We start from the raw sequence: 8,554 nt of genomic DNA on the forward strand, positions 1-8,554 counted from the left end.
CGGCCCCCGGCTCCCACTTCCCGTCGCGGGGGGCCGGGCCAGACGGGAAGAGCCGCGCCGCGGCCCGCCCAGGTAACCCGAGCCGAGCCGGGAGCGGCCCCGGGGGCGGGCTGCGGCCGCCGGGCCCCGCCACCTGCCCCCGCCCCGCCCCGGGGATGGCGCCCCGCCACCCCTCACCTCGGGGATGGCGCCCCGACACCCCCTCCTCGGGGACGGCGCACCGACACCCCCTCCTCGGGGACGGCCCCCCGCCACCCCTCACCTCGGGGACGGCGCCCCGACACCCCTCGCCCCGGGGATGGCGCCCCGCCACCCCTCACCTCGGGGATGGCGCCCCGACACCCCCTCCTCGGGGACGGCGCACCGACACCCTCACCTCGGGGATGGTGCCCCGCCACCCCTCACCTCGGGGACGGCGCCCCGACACGCCTCACCTCGGGGATGGCGCCCCGACACCCCTCACCTCGGGGATGGCGCCCTGCCACCCCCTCCTCGGGGATGGTGCCCCGACACCCCTCACCTCGGGGATGGCGCCCCGACACCCCCTCCTCGGGGATGGCGCCCCGACACCCCCTCCTCGGGGATGGCGCCCCGACACCCTCACCTCGGGGCACCACCCCGACACCCTCACCTCGGGGATGGCGCCCCGACACCCCCTCCTCGGGGATGGCGCCCCGCCACCCCTCACCTCGGGCATGGTGCCCCGACACCCCTCACCTCGGGGATGGTGCCCCGACACGCCTCACCTCAGGGCACCACCCCGACACCCTCACCTTGGGGCACCACCCCGACACCCTCACCTCAGGGCACCACCCCGACACCCCCTCTTCGGGGTACCACCCCGACACCCCTCGCCTCGGGGATAGCACCCCGACACCCCCTCCTCGGGGATGGCGCCCCGCCCCGGGGATGGCACCCCGACACCCCTCACCTCAGGGCACCACCCCGACAACCCCTCTTCGGGGTACCACCCTGACACCCCTCACCTCGGGGATGGCACCCCGACACTCCCTCCTCAGGGCAGCACCCCGACACCCCCGCGCAACGCTGCCTGGCGGCTGCCTGCACTCTCCACCCAGTCCCATCTGCCCCCAGGGCTCCCTCCGGCCCCCCAGAGGACCCTCCCGTGACACCCCCAGCCTGGCCCCAGCCCTTCCTAYGCCCACGGTGCTGGGCCTCCTTCGGTGTCACCCGCTGTGTCACCCCGTATCCCGGTGCCCCTCGCTGCCCTCCCTGCCCGGCCGCTGCGCTTTGCTTTTCTGCGCTTTCCCTTCCCCGCGCCCGGTCAGCGTGCGGGGAGCCCGGCGCTGCCTCGCGCCCCCTCCCGCCGCAGCCTGCCAGCCCCTCGGGCCGCGGTAGCGGGGCCGTAACCTCCCGAAGAGCCTCCCTTGGGAGTCAAAATATTCTTCCTGCGCAGCCAGATCTATACATAACCTCGACTACTATTGAGCCGTGCCCGAGACATTTACATCTCCTCGCCAAAGACATTAGCGTATCCTCTAAGAGCTCTCGTGATGTTAAACCCTAGCAGAACTCCCCTTTCCCCAAATCCCTCGTACAGATTCCTGTAACTCCTTAGTTCTTCTTATCACCACTAAAAATGCATAGTGCTCCTTTTCGGATGCCCGGCTCTGGGTTCTTCCTTCTGCAAACTTCCTGCTTCCCCCAGCTCCTGCTTCGCACRTATCCCTACCATGATGTTGGCTCTTCTGCCAGTTGGCAATTTTGCTCTCACTTTTGTCAGTGTTATGCTACAATGTTTTTTTTTTCCACATTTCCAGACACAAGTGAAATGCGTTGACACATTTCCGGGTAAGAAAACATTCGGGATAAGGCTTTCTTTCTCAGCGAGGTTTGTGTGGTAGCTAGCAAATCTGCTTCTAGTTGCCATCAAAATACAAGCAATATAGTAATCGTACAGATCCGGCATAGAGGAAACTTTGGTTAAGAATGTTTCTAGGCAAACTGAAATTCCTTGGTGAAAAATCATTATTCCTAAGCCAACAGAATTATTCAGTATTTACTCAGCTCTTCAAGGAGTTTTGCAAGAATTCGTCTGCTTTTAGAGTCACTCATTTTAGAAAAAGGGAAGCGGATCTTTTTATGATAGGGTGGGGAATATCCTGTTTTAATGCCATTTTTTTTTTCTTTTCTGCTTGTTTGTTTTTTTGCACTCCATGTAAAAGAATAAGATTCAGGAAAGTTCCTCGTTGCTCTTAAAAAGTGCCCAAAGGACAGCAATCATAAACAAATACAAACTGTAGCGTAATGTTCCGGTTTCCGAACGTATGAATCAGGCTGCGTGACTCCCTAGAGCTGGTATGGACGACGCCTGCTGCGGGTGACCTTTGGAGAGAAAAGCCGATGCGTGGGACGGCGATCTCCTCCTTGCTTTCGGTTTCCGTGCTAACATTTTCTTTCTTCCCTTCTTCCCATTTTGTCCCCGCTCAGGAGCAGCAGTGCCAAACATGCATCCCATGGTTAGCACGCTTTTGGCTGCCTGCCCGTTCTTGGAGGAGGCCGGGATGTTTTTTCCCCTGCAGCTCCTTCCCTCCTCCCCCACCCGAGCCAGCTCCAGCAGCTTGGCCCGAGTCTGCAGCGCGGTCCTGCCTGCGCCGTGACGTGGAGAGCGCCCGCCGCCCTCTTTGATCTCTGCCACCTCCCCAGCACTTTGGGTTGCTCAATCGCCTTGAGTCCTGTCCTGCCGCTTGCTGTTGCAAGTCTCGTGTTTTGGTAGCGTTCTTTGCAGACGATATAGGTGGACTGTAGCACACGTGCACACCTGAGACAGCTCTAAAAGAATCCGTTAAATATTTACTCGGGATACGGCCTCATGTTTGGCTTAGACTGATTCGAGACCATGCTGGTGATGTGCACGTAGCTGCGTGCTCCTGCTGCTTCCCCTCTCACCCAGTCCGAGCTAGCAATCCTATTTATGGCCGGGCGGCGCKCTGGACTGCTTTGCTGATGCATTTCGAAAAGCTGATAGGTTTTTTCTGTGCATGTGCTTTAAGTCGGATTAGCAAGCGACTCTGATGCGTGGTATGGCTGCACGATGGCAGCAGCTAGCAAGGGGCAGCAGGAATCGGCAGCGCGGCGCTGAGTGGCATCGACCCTTCTGGGAACACYGGCGTCTTCGGCTAGTTTACGCCGACTGCAAATTCCTCCCTTATCATCTCAGATTTGGCCACCTGTATTGATCAGCACTTTAMCAGTACTTCAGTAAACTGCTGTAAAATGAGTTTGGTATCTTGGTAGCAGCTTCTGTGCGTACCTTAGGTCTCATCTGACATGATTATAGGATCTTAGGAGATGGAAGGTGTTGATTCAAAAAAGGCTCAGTCATTTTAGATACAGTTGGGTCTGAGACACAAAAAGCCAAAACTGAGAGATAAAAACCCCAGTATGACTCACTCAGCCTGTCCCCCTTCTGACCTCATATTCCTGTGCACCCTGGCAGGTTCTCCCCTCGCTGCTGCCCAAGCAGCCCCGGAATCGCTAAGTCAAGGGGAATAAGGACCAAGCGCCTTGGAGGGACCGTTGGGGCAGATGTGGAACCAAGTATGCCTCTGCCAAAACTGTAGCCGTCCCCAATCAACTGCTACTGTGAGTCCATTCGTCAACACTCCTGTCCACAGTTCCCAAAACACTAAGGTCTATGGAACTGCAAGGGAGTAACTCCTTTGCCTTCTACTASTCATGAACAGAGGCAGGGAATGAACATGAATGTTCTGCCAAGCCTTGCCAGAAGGCCACATAGGAAGCTGCAGAAGCAGCCAGAGCAGTCAGAGGGGCCAGAAGAGGTTGTTCCACCTCAAAAATAAAAGCAAGTTTCCACTAGTGGCCCAGTGGCTACGTGCAGTCCGCGCTTAGACAGACCGGTCAGGCTTAGGCTTCCACCTAAARCTGTGGTGCTCTGAGAAGGACCCACTTTTTCTCCAAACAACAGAAAAAGCAGCCTGTCTTTTATCAGATGGTACTTACTGGATATAAGCCAACTTACTGAATATTCTGTAGGAAAGCAGAGTGATCTGCTGTCATCATTTCCTGACTGACAATTCATACTTTGCTTCTACGTATATCTTTGTATGACTAGATTCAGTCGCTGGTCAATCTTTCTTCTGGGATCCTCACAAGTGGATATGTGGTATTTGTGCTCCTTCAGTATTTCTGAATTAAAACCTTCTATTTGCCACTGAATAATTTAATGTTAACAATTTCATCCAGGGCCCCTATGCATTTAATGGTTTATTACAGTAACCTTCTTTAGAGGCAGCATACGCAATAGCTCATTGAACTAGGTCTTAGTCCCATGAATTTTACAACAGTATTACCTTCAAAACACTTGTTTTGTGAAGAGCAAAAAAGAAAAAGCAAACTGTGCTGACTACAACACTTATTTTTCCTGGGTTTGTAGTCTCTCTTTCTCTCTTTTTTTTTAGAGCTGGAACTGTCCCTTCTCTGGATCAATCTCTGGATCAACTGAAATGAGAACTTGCCCTTGCTTCCTGCCAAAATTATTGATTTTTCAAGAAAGAGAAACGAAGAATAAAAAGAATAACATTGTATCACTGGTCACAGAACTCGCTGGAGGAGCTTTGCATATTACGGGGTTCGATTAATGTGTCAGGCAAATGGGATGTACCACCCCTCACCACACAGAGCAGCTTAAACAGGGTTATACGACACAGGTATACACAACACGCATGGTAAAAGCACTTCTGTTAGGAGTATGTAGCAGCAGGTGTGAAATTTACATGAAAAAAAAATGTAAATCACGTACAAGAATAGCTGAAATATTAGGTATAGATCACAACTGGCTCACCATTGCTGGCATCAGCACGTCGTTTAAATAAGTACCGCTCTGTGGCTGTGTAATGGTTAGCTGTGTACAGGGCTCCTAACTGCAGTAAGAGCCCCCCGTTTGCTTAGGCAAGAAGAGCTCAGGGCTCTGTGCATCGAGCGACTCACCTTCAACCCCAGCTTCCAGATCCGACACCTGGAACATCCAGCATGGTAGTGTCCTACGTGGGTAAACTGAATAGGATACGGTTTAATGTGTAGGAGATTTTCGAGTGTATTTCCACTTGAATTTTCTTCCAGTCCTTGATGCTCRAGTATGTCTAATTAGAGAGTCGCTTTTCCTGTCTCGTGCCTCTCTGAAGCCTACTGTTAATGGGAGTTAATGGGACTGTCTCTACAAGAAGGGAAACCCCAACATAGTTTTGGAGAGAAGGCCCTGTGCCTATGCTCATCTTGTTCTATATCCAAATACCAGTTGGCRCATGTCCCAAAGGCTTCCAAAACAAGACAAGCATGTTACAAACTATTCTCACAGCCATGATCTTCCATTTATTAGCCTATGTAATGAAAATTTCTCCTCCGTTTCCAGAAGAAATTTAGAGCATTGAGTAACACGTAGAAATGCATCCTTGGTTGCAGTGAATTCCAGGTTCCAGATTTTTTGGGGGAAAGAAAAGTAACTCCTAAGATATTTGGCTTAAAATACTACCTTCTAATCTCTCTGCAGAGAGAAAAGCAGTATGTCAGAGAAGAGAGTAAATGTTTACATTTTGCCCACTCTGTCCCATGCAGGTGTATAAATCTCTGGAAATGTTTCTTATAAATAAAGTGCTGGCAGACCCTGTCTTCTATGCATCCTAGCTGCAAACAGTCTGGCTCTACTGCATACCATTATCCAAAACAGTCCCGACACTGAGAACAGCCGAGTGCTCCTAATCCTCATTGACAGACGCTTTACCCTATTTCTCCTTCCTTTATGCGAACAGTTGAGTGCTTGCAGACTTACTAGTGCCTCCGTTCTGCAGACTGAACGTGTTACACTGCAGTTTTGCAGCAAAAGTAATTGAAAGAGTATGTGTAAAATACGCATGTATGTATCTGGTATGTCTCTATCTATCTGTATCTATCTACATAGATATATAAATAATATCGGTAATAATATCTATATTAATAGATAATAATATCTATATTAATAGATATGTATCTATATAGAAAGAGTGCAAGTCAGGTTGTAATTTAAATATGTATAGTAATTTCTATGGACCAAAAAGATTCCCAAACAATTCTTAGGACTAAGCAGAACAGGAAAAACTGAAGCGTTAATAAACATTTATATTCTTCGAGAAAAAAAAAAAAAGACGCAAACAGGAAATACCCAATGTGAGAACTGAAAAATAGGCACATAAATAGTACGGTACCCAAATATCTGTGAATTAAACTATTTCAACCAGAAATAAGAAAAAAACCTGGAGAACTTCTTTAAACTGGGACAACTTCCTAAGAAAAGGAAAGGAAGAGATAAAGAAAATACTTTTCTGGCACAGTTGCCAAAATACAACCGCAAAATATCTAATGTCCATCTCCCCAACATTTCCAGATAGATGTAAATGTTAAAGCAAAAAGAAGCCYGTTTGTTGCTAGCCTTTTTATGACCTATCTAAAAAGGACAAATTTTCTTGTGAGATTTTCCTGTTACAAAAGCAGCAGGATTGTTTACTGGCAGGACAGTAGGCAAACGCTTAGAATGATTATTTTTGTTTTTCATCAAAACTGCTAACAAGTGTGTATTCTGAACTGCACTGCTTCAAAAAGCATATATGAAATAACTGCAAAYATTCTAACTGGAGTTTTGTGGTGGGTACTTTTTTGCTTGAATTACTTAGACAGCTTGACAATATAGTAAATTAAAATGATAAGACAATTCCAAAAGCAACAATTAGTTGAAAAAATTAGCCAAAAATGTCATTTTAGAACATCAAAGGCATCCAAAAACATGAATAAGAATTTCACTGGAATTCCAGCAAAACTAAGCAACAACAGGTTGAAARATTCTGTCAAAAAGATCACCTGGGAACATTAAAGACACCCAAAAGCATGGATAAGAATTTCACAGGATTCCAGCAAAACTATTAGTTTACTTGTAATGTTTAAGAGCAGTATAGTGCAAGAGCTTTTGGATATCTATTGCTCACCATTGCTTATTGTATTCAAAATATGCCCTCAGTAACAATGTTTAGATTTTAGCCAGCCCTAAAAAAAATCATTTAATGTACCCACTATTAAACAACTTCAGCATCTTTTAGAGAAGTAATTTGGAAAACTCTCACTACCTGCCTTTAAATATTCTTTGCCAAAAGACGAAAATCAGTAAGGTAGTAACCTTAACTAAACATACTAGTCTCTCTTCCTCTTTCTGTTAGGCTAAATTTGGAGCCTGCCTGGCAGAAAAGCACATACAAGCAGAAATGTGGTCTGTTTGTTATATAGGCATATCTATATTTTGCTTACAACAACAACTTATGCATGAATTTAGGGATCACAAAATTTTTCTCAGAAGACAATTAATTTTGGGTATTTAGAATCATGCATAGTATACATCTCAAAATGTGGTCCATTCACTATTTGAAGTCATTTTGATACAGAAATTAGAAGCGTAACATTTTATAAGCACTATAACCAAGCTAAATAAGCTAACCGGAATCCTATTTGTATGGCATTTTGTTATGCATCATTAAAAAAAAAAAAACCCTTCCCTGTGAACTTTTGGAACAGTATTTACAATTGATGGGATTTTGAAAAACACAGGCATTAAAAATATAACTGGCTAAAAGAATTACTGGTCTGTTTACTTCTTCCTGTAGCTGGAAGTGTCCTATTAAGAGAGACAGAGATAGTGTATTAAAGCTTCGGGGAGAGAAGGAATAAAGAAACTCTGGAAAATACATTTGCTCTAACCACCAGCCAGACAAAAATAACATGTTCTCAGAAAACAGATCTGTCTAATATCAGGGAACATGTATGTCATATGATGTTAAAAAACAAATTTGTGCGAGTTATTTCATTTCAATGCACTGCACTTTTTTTTTCTTTAACAGATCTTACAGATTATTACATTTTTTTTCTGAAAAGCGTTAAAGCACTTTATAATTCCCATCTCATTTTAAGGTATCCTCTAATAATTTCCATATATTCACATGCAAATCTATTAGTTTATATTTGTGTTAAGCCATGAATAATGAAGAGTAAAATCCGTATCAAATGACAAATCTCCTGCAGACACGCAGGGYAAGCCACAATTGAAAAGACGTCRGTAAGCTCAGCTACCATGGTYGTTACTTTAGAATTATCTGTACAGGGGAAGTATGAAAATCATATAATTTCTGAATTAGCTTTTTATTATTCCAGAGAAGGGCAAATTTACTCTCATTATGTGAGTGCATAAGGCGTATGTAGCCCTAGCCACTTTCCAGAAAAGGAGGATCTCTTACCAGTGACTAAAATTTCTTCTGTGTGTTCCCTGTCTGACAAAGCTTTTAGCAGCATACATGGTATAACGCTGATTTCTATACACTCTATGCTCCTTCTATGTACAAAGTAGTTTTACATTTTATTATATTCCATTGTACAATTTTACATAGTACTGTTCCATTTCAACTCATAGTTCAGCAATTCAATACATACTTAGATAACTTTCCATGTACTGTTATACATTTAACAAAGATATTAAAAACAAAAACAAAAACCACCCACA

The sequence above is a fragment of the Rhea americana genome, unplaced genomic scaffold, assembly GCF_003343005.1.
Source record: "Rhea americana isolate MKP2758 unplaced genomic scaffold, rheAme1 scaffold_98, whole genome shotgun sequence".
Taxonomy (NCBI): domain Eukaryota; kingdom Metazoa; phylum Chordata; class Aves; order Rheiformes; family Rheidae; genus Rhea; species Rhea americana.